Source organism: Chinchilla lanigera, unplaced genomic scaffold (assembly GCF_000276665.1).
Source record: "Chinchilla lanigera isolate Chin_1 unplaced genomic scaffold, ChiLan1.0 scaffold00068, whole genome shotgun sequence".
Taxonomy (NCBI): Eukaryota; Metazoa; Chordata; class Mammalia; order Rodentia; family Chinchillidae; genus Chinchilla; species Chinchilla lanigera.
In genome coordinates this window covers 5824835-5838176 of record NW_004955469.1, presented here as the reverse complement: position 1 = coordinate 5838176, position 13342 = coordinate 5824835, and the positions used below count along the sequence as shown (strand labels likewise).

General features: G+C 53.1%; 1 protein-coding gene across 2 annotated transcripts in view; it reads right to left on the bottom strand.

Moving 5' to 3' along the window:
• Nucleotides 1–13342, bottom strand: part of Klhl29 (kelch-like family member 29) — a 205665-nt gene that overhangs the window by 155434 nt on the left and 36889 nt on the right. The window contains exon 1 of one of the 2 annotated variants that reach the window (XM_005400361.2): nt 6285–6446. The exons of the other annotated variant lie outside the window; for it this stretch is intronic. The gene's annotated coding sequence lies outside the window, so the exon portion shown is untranslated. Of the gene's footprint in view, nt 1–6284; nt 6447–13342 lie in introns of those variants that run through there. 2 annotated transcript variants of the gene reach the window in all.

Sequence of the window (13342 nt, the reverse complement as noted above, 5' to 3'; positions counted from 1 at the left end):
CCAGCACACCTGCACTCACTCAGCACCCACAGGGTAGTGGTGCCCAGGTCCTGCCGTCTGGCCCCTATGTGGCAACAAGTTTTGGTCACTACTGATTCCAGATTTGTCTTTCCTGGTGAAAAGAAGGAGCAAGGCTTCCAATCAGGCTTCTGTGGGGCCCCAGAAACAGTCCTAGCCCCTCCACACCTCACTGAGCATCCGGGAGTCCACCTGCACACCGCACTGCTGCATCGTCCTTCCCTCTCCTCAGCCAGGGGCTCACTATGTATTCCAGGTTAACCTTGAAAACTGCTGTGTAGTCCAGGCTGGCCTCAAACTTGCCACCCTCCTGTCTCAGCCTCTGAGGGCTGGGATTACAGGTATGCAGCACCGCATCTGGCATATGTGCTTCTTAAAAGGGACACACTCCACATAGAAATGAATCCTTCTTTGAAGCTACACCTCCCGGGAAACACCTGCACTACTTCTCAGCTCTTGGGGGGCCTTCTGTAATGTCTGGGCCCTTCTACTTGAAGCCTGGTGCCCTTACTCCACACAGCTTCCCATCCCCTGCTTCTCATTTCCTGCAAGTTGAAAAGCTGAGGTGGGCGGAGTGAGAACCCTCTCTGGCCCCCGCTTCCGAGCAGATTCAGAAACAGATGCTAAGAACCGGGCCCAGGTGTGATGTGGAGCCAGGTGGGGCGGGCGGAGCTGGGCTGGAGGGAAGGGCATCTTAAGGTGATGGGAGTCTTTCTGCATTTCAGAGCTTGCTGGCTTCCAACTTGCTGCTTACTGCATTGAAAAATATTCCACATGGTGGAAGAACTATTTTCCAAAACAAAATACTAGTGTTCATCAGGAGGCGCGGGCTGTGCAGTGTGAACAATTCACTTTCGTTAAGTACCATATGGCCGCTGGTAGGAAAACGCTAACATGTTTCAACAGTACAGCTGGGGTAGGGCTCCTTTATTCACCGTGCAGATGGCTCTAATTGACATCTCTCCTAAAACAGGTCTCCAGCATTTCTGCAGGATCATTAGAGTAATTAGTTATTAAATACCATCACCACTTTTAGAGAGGGGGTCTGATCCTTGGCAACTTTCCACCGTGGTGGAGCCGACAGGCCAGTTGGGAGGCTGGGCCAGCGGAGGGTCCGTAGCAGGGTGAGCTAGCCCCTCACCCTCAATGGCGAGGCCACAGGAAGACAGAGATTATGCTAACTCCAGAACAGCTGCCCCATGAAGCAGTGTGTTCATTCCTAAATGGAGATAACAGCAATGGTCCTCGGGGCTCTGCAGAGCTGAGGGTACACAGTAAAGAGCACATGGAGAGAACCAGAAGGACTCAAGTGCTGTGGCTGGATTGGTCTTGATGGTTGTCAGGCCCAGTCTCACCTACACTCACCACTGGAGAGTGACAAGCAGCGGCCTGGGACACATTCAGACGAGGTCCTGAGATGCGGGCATAACTGAGGCTTCCTTGCACTGCGACCAGAGCCAAGTCTGCAAATGCTGGCCAGCCAGGCTCTCAGGAGGCTGTCCGGACAGGTCAGAGGTCAGCTTGGAATGTGAGGGCCAGCCCTGGATAGTGATCCAGATATACCAGAGAACAGCCTGACACCAGCCCTCGCTTGCAAAATGTACCTCTCTTTTACTACCAGGTCTATATGGAGCCTATGCTACACCCGCGAGGCGAACACAGTTGAGGTGGGGAGAGAAGGAGGAAGGGGAGAAGGACTGACCTCCACTCTTTCATGGGCTCAAAAACACAAAGGGCTCCACAAACCCCACACTGTGGAGTACACGGTGTGGCAGGAACCCAAACCCACATGAGACCGTGCGATCTCTCCAGCCAGCCCCACACTCTTGGGCTCTTGTCTGGCTGCAGAGTGGCCTGGTGCTGTGGTTTGAATGTTTCTCCCACAATCCAACAATAGAAGAATTCCTGGGTTGATGGGTTGATACCGTGGCGGGTTAGTCCTTAAGGAAGTAGGCTCCTGTTAACAGGGGTGGGTTTGGGCCCCCCACTCTTCGTTGTGAACACTCTTGCTGTGTGATGGGGTACACAGCATGAAAACTCTCACCAAAGGCTGGTACCTTTTTACTGGATTTTCGCATCCTCAGAACTGTAAGAAATCAATTTTAATTGTGTATAAGATACCTACTCTGTTATATTTTGTTACACAGCGTGAAACCAATCAAGATACCTGACTATTAACCCCAAACACAGGCTCCCAGTGACAAGGCGGGCCAAGGGTAGGCAGGGACCTGTTGGGCTCACACCCACAGCAGATGTGCTGAGGGCCTCCAGTGACTCTGCTGCAGTCAACCTGCCGAGGCCGCTGTCCTTGAGCAACCTGGGCCCTGCACCAGAGGTGTAGGTTGTCCCGCTAGGGCAGCCACAGACTGCACTGTGAATCTCACTACTTTTGCAAAAAGAAATGTGGTCTGGGATGTACGCAGCCTAGGATTTCTTCAAAAAAGTAAATACATGCATCCAAGGGGTACTATGGATTTAGGAAATAGCCTTCACTTTGAGCTCATTCCCCATCGACTGAGGGTTAATAGCATGGCATTATTAGTTTAATTTCACAGTCTAATCAGTTTCCTGCTTTATTGATCGAAAGACTAAGAGCAATTGTGATTTTGTGAGGCCGAAAACTCTCAGCTAAGGGAATAAAGCCAGGTGGCTCTCTGAGCTTGGGGGCCTTGGCCTGGTCTCCCACGCCGCTCACCAACACAGGCTGCATGATCCGAGAAACTCCTCCCCATGCACTTCCTCCCGCCGTGAACTGCAGGATGTGGAGTGTCCAGACCAGAGACAGCTAGTCACTAACCAGCACCCGAAAGCCAGCCGGCCTCGTGACAGCCCCTCACTGCAGGGTCAGCCAGGCTCCCAGTCACCCCGCACGCCATTCAGAGCCCCAAACCGGCCAGAGCCTCATTGTTAACCGCCCCCCATCAGCAGAGCCCCATCTGTGCGGTGGAATTTTTTTTGTCACTTTTTCAAATCAGAATAGAAACAATTTTTAGTCTATAATTATCATTTCTTTTCTCAACAGACAAATGTTTCCTTTTAAATTGTAGGGCGGAAAAAGCAAAGAACAACATTTTAAACCAAAAAGAAAGACTAAAATTAATTTCCTCTTTACAGAAAAATAAAATACAACAGCCCTAAGAAGCCAGGGTTTTCTTTTTCCAAAAGAGCAATGAATGCAGCAGTGTGTTCACCGCCGCTGTTAAGGTCCATTTGTGAGAAGCTGGTCCTGGGGGAGGTCAGGTCAGGGCAGCGGTGCAGAGGCTGGGCACCTGGGAGGAACCTGGGCTGCTCATGGCGTTTGCGTTCACTCTGGATGAACTGCCTGAAGCGTTCTATAGGGAGCTTGCTGGGGACTTGGGGCCCTGGGAGTGGAGGTAAAGGCCTGGGGTCTATGGAGCCTTCGATGTGAGCTTTCTACCTGAGCCCTCAGTTTCCTCATCTCTAAAATGGGAGTGCAGCTTGTCTTATAAAGTTGTGGGCCCAACAAATCCTGCTGCTTTTCCCAAGAGATCATGAAGAGATGCCGGTTCTGCACACAGAGGCTGTGCCCCGGTACCCCTGCCCTGTCCACACACAGCAGGAGGGACACCGACACCCTCCTTGGGCAGGACAGCACCTGCCCTCAGCCATGTGGTCCTTGATGCACTAAGGGCCACCCTACCAGGCCTGAGCTGGGGGCTTCGGGTGCGTGTGTGCCGGCCTTGGAGGGGAGGGCAAGCTGAGAGCTCTGTGTGGCCGGGCCAGCGCCTGCTCAGCTGATGAGGCAGAAAGGCAGAAAACACAGGGAAGGAGCACCGAGGTGCGGGGGTCTGCAGTGAAGAGCCGAGGCTCTGCCTCCATTCCCACCTGTGGGCCTCCCCAGCAGGGCAGCAGGCACCTTGCCTGTCGCCACACGCACCACAGGGCCACTACCAACCCGACTGGGCAAGTCCTCAGCATAAAACCTCCAGGGGCTCCCCCTTCTCAGAGTTCTGCTGCGAGGTCTCACACCAGGCTCTGTGTGGGGAGGGCCAAAACACACGAAAGCTACTCAGGCCCTGACGAGGAGCCAGCCGTCTGTCGTATAAATACGCCCACTGTGGCCATCTCAAACCACCAACCTGATGCCACTGAACATGGAGCTGGGAGGAGATGCTGACAGCCAGCCAGGCCAGGTCAGCCCCGGCTCACACGCTTCGAGACCCGCCTATGACCTGGGCATCGGGGTGGCGTGCGTGCGGCTGCTGTTGCTGCTTAGTGGCCAGGAGGAACCCGTGACATTGCAGAAGGCGGGAGCAGAGGGGTCACCAGCTATTTCCGAACTGTGCAAACACCTCCACCGGTATTCGGGCTCTTCATACCAGGCGCCACCTCGTTCTCTCCAGCTTCCCTCCCATGCCTCTTACGGGCCCTCTGCACCAGCCTTGGGGCTCCTCCAGCTCCCCGGCTGCACTGGGAGCTGTCCCTCTTCCAGGGCAAGCGCAGCTTCTGCGGCCTCTCTGCCCGCAGTGCCACCCCTCCCGCAGCCCGGACCTCACCTGTGTCCCCCATGGCTGCACGCTGTACCCCCTCACCTGTGAGTCCTCCTCTGGACACCCGGGGCTCCCAGTAGGTGTTGGTGAGGGGCTCCGCAGTGTGGCAGGTGTGCCCCGGCTTGGAGCACCACCCAACGCTCTGCATGGGGTGGTTCCCAAGTTGAGATCCTTCGGGATTTATCTTTACTTCAGGCCTTGCCCTGCCTCTCAAGTAAGCAGAGGAGGGCAAACATTAGCTTCCAACATCTGTGCTTTCCGGGACAAAAGAGCCCCGGGCCTAAGCATCTCGGTGATGCCACTTGCCACGGCCAGGCAAGGCCTGAGAGATGGTCAAGCTGCACCAGGAAGGAGCTTCATGCTGGCCCCAGGCTGCAGTTAGACTCCAGCACAACAGGCAGCGCCTAGGGTGGACACTGGATCTCTGTAATGAGCCCAGCAGGTGGAAAAGGCAACTGGGCATCCTGTGCACCTGATAGCTTACTAAAAATAGCTGGGGCAGGGTCCTTCTGGTCAGCATAGAGGCAGGGTCCAGGGCTTGTGACTGTTTGCCCATGAGTTCCAAGGCTGGGAGGAAGGCCTGGCTCTGCACTAACCCTCGCAGATATGGCCGACGCTGTGCCTCAGCCGGATGTGCAGGCTCTGGCCCGGGGCCCGGGGCCCGGCCACGCACCGCCTCCCCTTAAGCTTGGCCAGAAGGAACTGTCTGTTGGCTGCTGGTCATGTGGGAGAGGAAAGGAGACAGGGTGTGGGCAGATGCCAGTAGGCTCTGGGCACTGTTTTTTGTTGGCCAAGGGACCTGGGTACACAGACATTCTTTTTGGACCAAGGCACTGACAGCGTCGAACAGAAATGTCATGGTCTGGCCACGTGACACAGCAGAAAACAAGAAAAGAGGACAGGCATCCTCTGGGCCAAACCCCACCAATCTCCTTTGCCTTTCTGGCCCTGCAGGACAAACAGTGGGCAACAGAACAAAAGGAAAGTTCTTCTCTGCCAGGGACAGGCCTGCTGCCTTGGGTTCTTTGCTCCCTCCTATGTGTCTAGACGGGAATACTTAGCTCTCAGCACCTTGTAGTCATGTAATTTGGCCTCCTTCCCCAGCTCTAGCACCAACGGTGTACCTGGGGCACTCAACTGGCTCAGAGAAACTTTTAAAAATAAATAACACTCATTAAAAGTAATAGTAGGTATTCTTACGAGTCAGAACGTCAGCAAATTCTGGCGATCACTAAGTTATCCAGCAGAGAACCGAAGTCTAAGAGTTTGGATGAAAAATTCCAGGAAGCAAGATGACTTTCATATGAGACCCTGAGCAAATATAGCCCCCTCTCCACCCTGCCCCTTGGAGCAAGGCATCCAGTTCTTTCCCTAAGCGGCGAGGGAACTGGGAGGCTTTTGTTTTGCCAAACCATTTTCATACTAAAAGCACTCCTTTCCCTGTGACGTCCTTCAGAAACTGTTTGACTTTTAAACCTGGCCTTCTCATTGGTGCCTTGGAAGGGACACACAGCAGGGCTTGTCCTGAAAGAGCTGGCAAGGCCAGCAAGGAAACGGAACCCACAGAAGCAAGGAGGTCCCCTCTGCTGTGCCCCCTCCAAGCTCTCCCCTCTCCTAGCTGAAGGCCACCAGCGTGCAAGTTCCTGTCCCCCTGCTCTGGGGCTGTGCTGAGATCATGTTGCTGAAATGTGACGCCAGGCTCCCTCAAGCCAGCCGCGCGGCCATCCTGGCACCAGTGTGCACGCAGTCACCCACCCGTTAGCCGCGAACATCCATCACCGGGCCTCCCAGCTGCTTTTCCTCTCCGCACTTCTCGGGTCCGGGCAGGTCAGAACAGCATCTCGAAACCTCCTTGTTGCGCACCCCCGCAGGCCATGCCCCTGCGCTCTCCTCTGCCCTCCCGCCTGCTGGGCTTGGTGTAGTGGAAAGACAAGCAGATGAGAAGCCCAGCCCTGGCTTTGGGCGGGCTCTGCCACTCCCTAGCACAGCACTTGAACGTGCCACCTCTCCACCCTGGGATGGGCTTGCTTTTTTACACCTGGTGCACAGAGATTTGGTGTCAAGAAGGGCTCAGAGAGGAAAGTGTTCACGCAAACTCCCCTCATCCTTACGGAAGACATGCGGTGGTATCCAGGCAGACTCCTGACTGAGGCACAAGCCCGCCTCCACCAACCTTCTTATGACACAAGTACTTACTTCAACGTTCCCGTTTCCTCTGGTAAAAGGAACTGGAGAAGCACGCCAAGTCCAGGCAGCACAAGCAGCGAATAATCTCTTGGAAGAGAAGCTTGTTGAAATAAGTGTTTGCTGGGGACAAGGTCAGCTAGCAGGCTTGGCCTGTAAATCACTGTGCCCGCCTCAGCTTATTGGCTCTGGCAAAGACGGAAACGTGTGGACTGTGACATTTCACAGCTCCCATGATCATCCCTGCACACAGTAGGCGTTTAGTGATCATTTGCTGAGCTGAATATCTGCAAAGGCAGCTGGACAGGTGAGGGGGCAAAGCCGGGTCCACTCAAATCGGAGATTCGCTACATTAGGCCAAGGCAAGGCCAGAATCCAAGACAGACCTGCTCTAGGCTGCTGCAGCCCCGAAGCTTGCTCCTGCCAGCCTCAGCTGCGAGGGATTTTGCGGGGGAGCCCAGAGAGGCTAGAATTAACATACTTACTGTATTATGTTGCAGCATTGATAAGACTAAACTTTTAGGATTTTCCTAATGAGACTTCTACATTCTCTGGTTTTTCTTATCAGCACTGGCAAGAACCCTAGTTTAGCATTTATGTCCTTTGCTTTATAACAGAGAAAGGATCATAAGAGGGGTTGGGAAACTAGCTCTGGAAAATACCTGTGCTCCTTTTCTGTCCACCCTGTGGGATGCTAGCCCTCTGCCCCCAGCCTGCTGGATGCACTGGGCTGCCACGGACGACACACAGGCAGCCAGTGTTCTCAGTCACTCATGGTTTGCTGAGCCATGCACGAAGTGGGTGCTGGGAGAGGAGGCAATAGAACTCAGAATGTCAGGCAGTTTGGACGCCTCAGTCCCTCCCTGTCCAGTTTCTGGAAGCCACCCTCTTCCAACCAAATGTCCACAAGAACCATATTCAGCGCTGAGCGCTCTGGGAGCACCTCTAACACCTGCATACCTGACACCTGGTCAGCTCTGGGGACAGCAATCAGCACAAGGATGAGGTCGAACCCACACGGGTCCACACAGCTACACAGGCACTTGAAATCTTTCATGACAGCTTACCCTGTACAAACTTTGAGAACTTCTACTGGAAGCACTGTGTGTCCATTTGATGGTAGATGACTTTACTCCATTTGTAGAGCTGACAGTGGAGTCAGGAGGAACTAGGTATCTGGACTTGGGGCTTGGGTTGGGGGAGATGAAATCCCATCCCCAGGGGCTGGGGCGGAGTCTTGGGTTTCTCGTCTTGTACTCCAAGTCCTCGCGCCCCTTTGGGCTATAAACCTACTCTGTGGGAAGAGAAACTGAGACCCGTCTCACTTCCCCAACACATTTGGACAACTGTCCAACCTTAACAAAAGGTATTTTTTTTTTCTGATTTCAAAATTGTTAAAGGTCTCCAATCTTCCCAGAAATAAGAATAGCCATCACAGGACCAGGGGGATAGCTCGGTGATAAGAGTACTTGCCTGGCATTTGCAGGGACTTGGGTTTGATCCCTAGCAATGCAAAGAAAAAAAATCATCTTTCCTGTATTCTAAACATAACCAAAATTCAAGAAGCAACCAAAGCCTAGAACAATTGAACTGAAGGGCATCACAGTGCAGAAGCTCAGTGCTCACAGGAAAGTCCCAGCATCCTCTACTGCAGCCTATGAATGATTCCTTTGCACACATTTCTAACAAGCAGGTCTACAGGAGGGGTATGTGGGGGGCATGCTGCTGCTTTAGGCAAGAACAATGACTGCAGCAAGCTGATGGGTGAGACCGAGGTGAGATGCAGAAAGACTGTGAAAGCAGGTGCACAACCTCAGCAAACACAGCCAACTCTGCTCCTTCGGTTCAAGGGCAGACTAATCACCTCTATGGGATTCTAGGGCATCAATATGTCACTTTATAACAAATGCCATTAAAGCCACATCCAGTGAAGAGCACAGGCCTTGGAATTCAACAGAACCTTGCTCACTCTGACATTATCATCTGGGCATCTGTGGGCAATTCACTTAAACTCTTTGAGCCTGTTTTCTCCCCAAAAATGGACATATAAGTAGGTCCTATTCACAGCCATGGAGAGGAGGCTGCCTGTGAGGTGCTTAGTGCCAGAGCTGTACAAAGGATGTGTCCTTATGCCTAGAATGCTGGAGAGGGAAGCCCATGAGGGGGACCCCTCTAGACAGATTACTCAGTATAATTTAAATAATGGTTAGGGCTCTAACGGAGGTAAAAGCAACAGAGAGATGAAGACCCAAAAGAGAAGCCGGAAAGTAAGGGTGGGCACGGGAATGAAGGCAGGCCCAGCCCACCATCTCTATAAAATACCTCCCAGGTGCCTACCCCTGTGCAAGAGGCCAACAGATCCAACTTCACCCTCCCAAGCCTGGCTGCAGTTGTGAGCTCCATGTTACAGATGATGAATCCTGCACAGAAGCAAAGGCCCTCTCCCAAGGCTACACAGCTTGGATGCAGTATCCAGACACAGAACTACCCACTCCAAAGCTGTTTTCATTTTCATTTTTTGGTTAGGGAGAAGGCAAGAAAAGCAGCCTGGACTGCAGCAGATGTGGAGCTCATGCCTGTCCAGTTGGCCCCATGACACCAAACAGGGGTGAGGGGCCAGATGCACCTGTAGTTCCATTGTGCTGGGAGCAGGCCTGGGATGCCCAGACCCATTGGGAAGCTGGAGCATCCATCCTGCCAGAGGTCTGTGGATGATATGTTTGAGGAGGAAGAAAATCTATCTGGAACTGTCCAATGCATGAAACTCACTTCAAGGGGCTCCATGTAGGAACCCTCTTTCTGGGGAGGGCCAGCCAGGAGGGTTGGGCCCAGAGCCTTCTCCAGGGATTTTTCTGTATGTCACAAGGAAAATCTGTGAGAAAGCCTCCTGCCTCACCCCTCTCCCACCTTCCCCCCCCACATCACACGCCGGGCTCCTTATCCCACAGGGCAGGGAGAAGCTAGCACCCAGGATGCTCCCATAAACTCTGTTGCTTGCTTCTAACCATTGGGGTTGTGGAGGAGCTAAGGGCAGGTGAAGAAAAACAGTGACAAAGTTGGAAACATCAGAGTGAGGGTGATGGGTCTTTGTAAAATCTGGGCAGTAACCAGAGTTTCTATATGGAGAAAAATGACAATTATTGAAACCTTATATGTATCCTGAACTCTGATTTATGATAATGTAACATTTCCAGCAATAATATTTGGGGTGGGAAGATAGATGAAAATGAACTGAACTTTATTCGGGGATCTCAGTACCATGACTATGGTTCCTTTTACTAAAATGCAAAAATACCCGTAACAAGGATTGGTGTTGTACTAAGAAGCAATATATGAAAAAGTGACCTTAAACATGGAAAAACTTTTCTGCGCTGTAACACAGGAGTGTTTTACCCTCCATGTTGGCGCTGTCAATAGTCTACCTAAGAAAAGTCTTGTATGATTAATCATCAGCCGCTGCCCTTCCCAGCGGGATCTGGGGGTGTCATGATTTCAGAGACCAGGAAACAGAGGTCAAGGCTGTGGCCTGACCTTGGCTTCTGGTGAGGGGTGGGGAATTCCATGAGTCCGCTCCTTGGATTCCAGCACAAGCAGACAGTGTGCTTTGTTCCCACTCTCCCCCTCCTCCAGCTGGGAAGGCTTGGTTTCTCTTTTCAGTAGTCAATGAACCCAAACCGCAGATGGAAAGTTCAGGCTTCTCACCCTGCAGCCCTCCCACTGTGTGCATCAGCAACTGAAGTCCCGGAAGGCCCAGGTTCTTGCCTCAGACTGCAGAAGCAAACCTAACAAAATTAACACAACCTCAACTGGAACCCTACTTCCGGGACTGGGCCTGCTAGGGCTGCAGTCTATTTAACCAGGCTTCCTCCTCCAGGGGCCCCTTGACTGTCTTCAGTGGGACAGGGAAGTCTTCAGCCCCATCCGGGTCTCTCTGAGACTCCCTGCCTGGCTTCCTTCCCCACTGAGTGACAGCTCAAAGGGCTCATGTTGACACCCCAGTGCTGACAGCCCCTGGGGGGAGTGAGATACCCCGGCTCTGGGCTCAGGCTGGCTCAGTTAGGAACAGGCTGGGCTGGCAGAGTGGGTGCTACAGCAGCTGCCTGGAGGCCACAGCTCACTGGCTGGCAGGATGTCACTGGATACCAGAGGGCAGCACTCTGGGGCTGAGCTGGCAGGTGGGAACGTCCAGGAGGAGGAGGTGCACATGGGGGCCTGTGGCCAGGCGTCCTGGGGGTGTCCGAGGCTGATAAGGGAGTGTCCTAGGCGGGCAGCTGGGGAGTGACAGGCACAGGCCTGAGAGCAGAGCAGGAGCAGGCTGCAGAGTCCGGGTCAGTTTACCCAGAGGCCCATGCCCGCTAGGTGGCTGCAGCTCCTACTGTGGCCTCTGGGCATAGGCTCCACAGAGCCTCAGAACAACCCTGAGCCTGAAAAGTACAGTTGAGGCCACACTCTGTGCTGGATGCAGAGATGAACGTGCTCTCAGCATGTCTCGTGGCAGCAGAAGGAGCCCCTGCAAGGCCCACAGGCCAGCCCCTTTCCCAGGCTTGAAGACCACTGGGTGAGGTCAGGAATGCAAAGAAAGCATCCAGTGGGACTAGAGCTGAGCGCACAGCGCCACATGGGGGCGGGGCTGAGAGGTAACCCCCCCATGGTACAGGCCGGGTGCTCAGATGTAGGACACTGCACTGCAGGAGGGACACTGCTGGGGACTGGGCTGTGGGGAGGTCCACACCAGGACAGAGGATCGCACAAAGGCCATCTGGGAGAGATGAGGGCCTGGGCTTTGGCGGGATTTGCTGGTTGCCTCTCCGGGCCATGGAAATGGCTTGAGGACATGGAACTCAGTAGCAGGAGGCCACCAGGCTGGGTGTCCTGGGGCCTCTGCAGGAGAAAGTGGTGCCCTCTGTGTTGTAGCCTCACTCCTGCTTCCTAACCCTTATAGCCCAGGTGCTGACTGTACCCAGAGTATCACTGCGTTCTGTCACCAGGCAGCTTGGGGGGTGGGGTGGAGCATACCTCTTATTCTTTGTTTCCAAGAAAGAAAAATAAAAATGGGCCGCAAGGAGATCCCCTGAGATGTTACACAGCACTTCAAGGGTCGAGGCATTGTGACAAAGGCACCATGCACTGGCTCCATGGCTTGCTCTTCTACTGGGGATCCCTGCAGAGGGGCAGAGGAAGGGCTGTGCTGGGTAAATGGAAGGTCCTGAAAGTGATGGGTGTGCTGGGCACCAAGGCCTACAGCCTTCATGCCTGCTTTCCAACAGTAACAATAACAATAACGATAATAGTAACAACTATGATTACTACTTCTATGCCACCCTTTATTGAGTGCTTACTATGAGCCACAGGTTATTTTATTTATCCTTACAGTAACCCCATGAAATAGGAATTTTTCTCAGCCTCATTGGACAGGAAACAAGACACAGAGGTGTAAATAAATGACTTGTCTGTGTAGTAGCAGATGGAGTCAAGATTTGAACCTATTGCTGGAGGGAAACAAAAACACCTTCTTCTCTCTTCTATCTCACTAACCCCACCAGGCTCAAAGCCCAGAAAGCCAAGGCATATTTAGGGCAAGCATACTCTTCAAATGGGGAGTGGAGCCAGCCAGTTTTCCACACTGGGAGCTGGTGTGCAGACTCAGGCTTAGGTGTGGGGGCCCCTTGGTGGTCACCCTGCCACCTGGTATGGGCTCCAATGACACACATGGGAACATGAAATCCCATTATGAGAAGGGCAGAAAACACATAGCAGTCTTGCATACCCACTCTGCTGAAAGGAAGGGAAAAGATTTTGGAAAAGCCAATAATTTCTAATTTCATATTAATTAAGTTCTTTAAAATTTTTTTCTATCAAATTGCTTATGTTTCTAACTGTCATGAATAAAGAAGTCAGCAGATGGCAGGCCCCAGGCTAGAAGGGAGTAACTGAGAACGGATACTCACTACCCTGCCACCCACTTCCATGGAGGCCTGAGAAGCAGTTTTCTGTCAGAGTCCTTTCTGGATGTCATAGCTGATAAAAGGCCAGCTCTGCACTTTCTGTGTGACAGGCAGGCTTGGTAGCTAGGCTCTTGCTCCTGGCATGGAGGTCACCAGCCCACTCTGCCTCCCCTTCTATAGGGCCAGCTGTCCACCAGCCTTAGCTCCAGAATGGATATTGCACACAGACTTGGTTCTACATCCGGGCCCTGGGGATCCCTCCACGCCTGTGCCACCCCTGAGCAGATTGGGAGGGCAAGCTGGGGTCTGTTCACTAATTCCTCCTTAGCCTCTCCAGTGTTCAGAACAGGCCCCGACTAGAGTCACAGAGGATCTACTGATTGGCCAACTGGCCCAAGGGCCCACTTCCCGGGTCCTTGCTCATGAGCAGCTTGAATTCCAAAAAGTCTGCCAGGCAGTTAGCTGTCTGTTAACTCCAAATGCACTTTCCTGCTGAGACGAAGCTGTCCATGGTCACGGGGTGTCCGGCTGGACTGCACAGGCTGATGCAGTCATAATCTAGCTTGCTGAGCCATGGCATGAAAGCCCAAATTACATGCACTGTCCCTGGAGGATCTTCAGTGTGGGTGAGAGAGGAGAGGAGAGGAGAAGGGAGGGGAGGGGAGGGGAAAGGAGGGGAGGGGA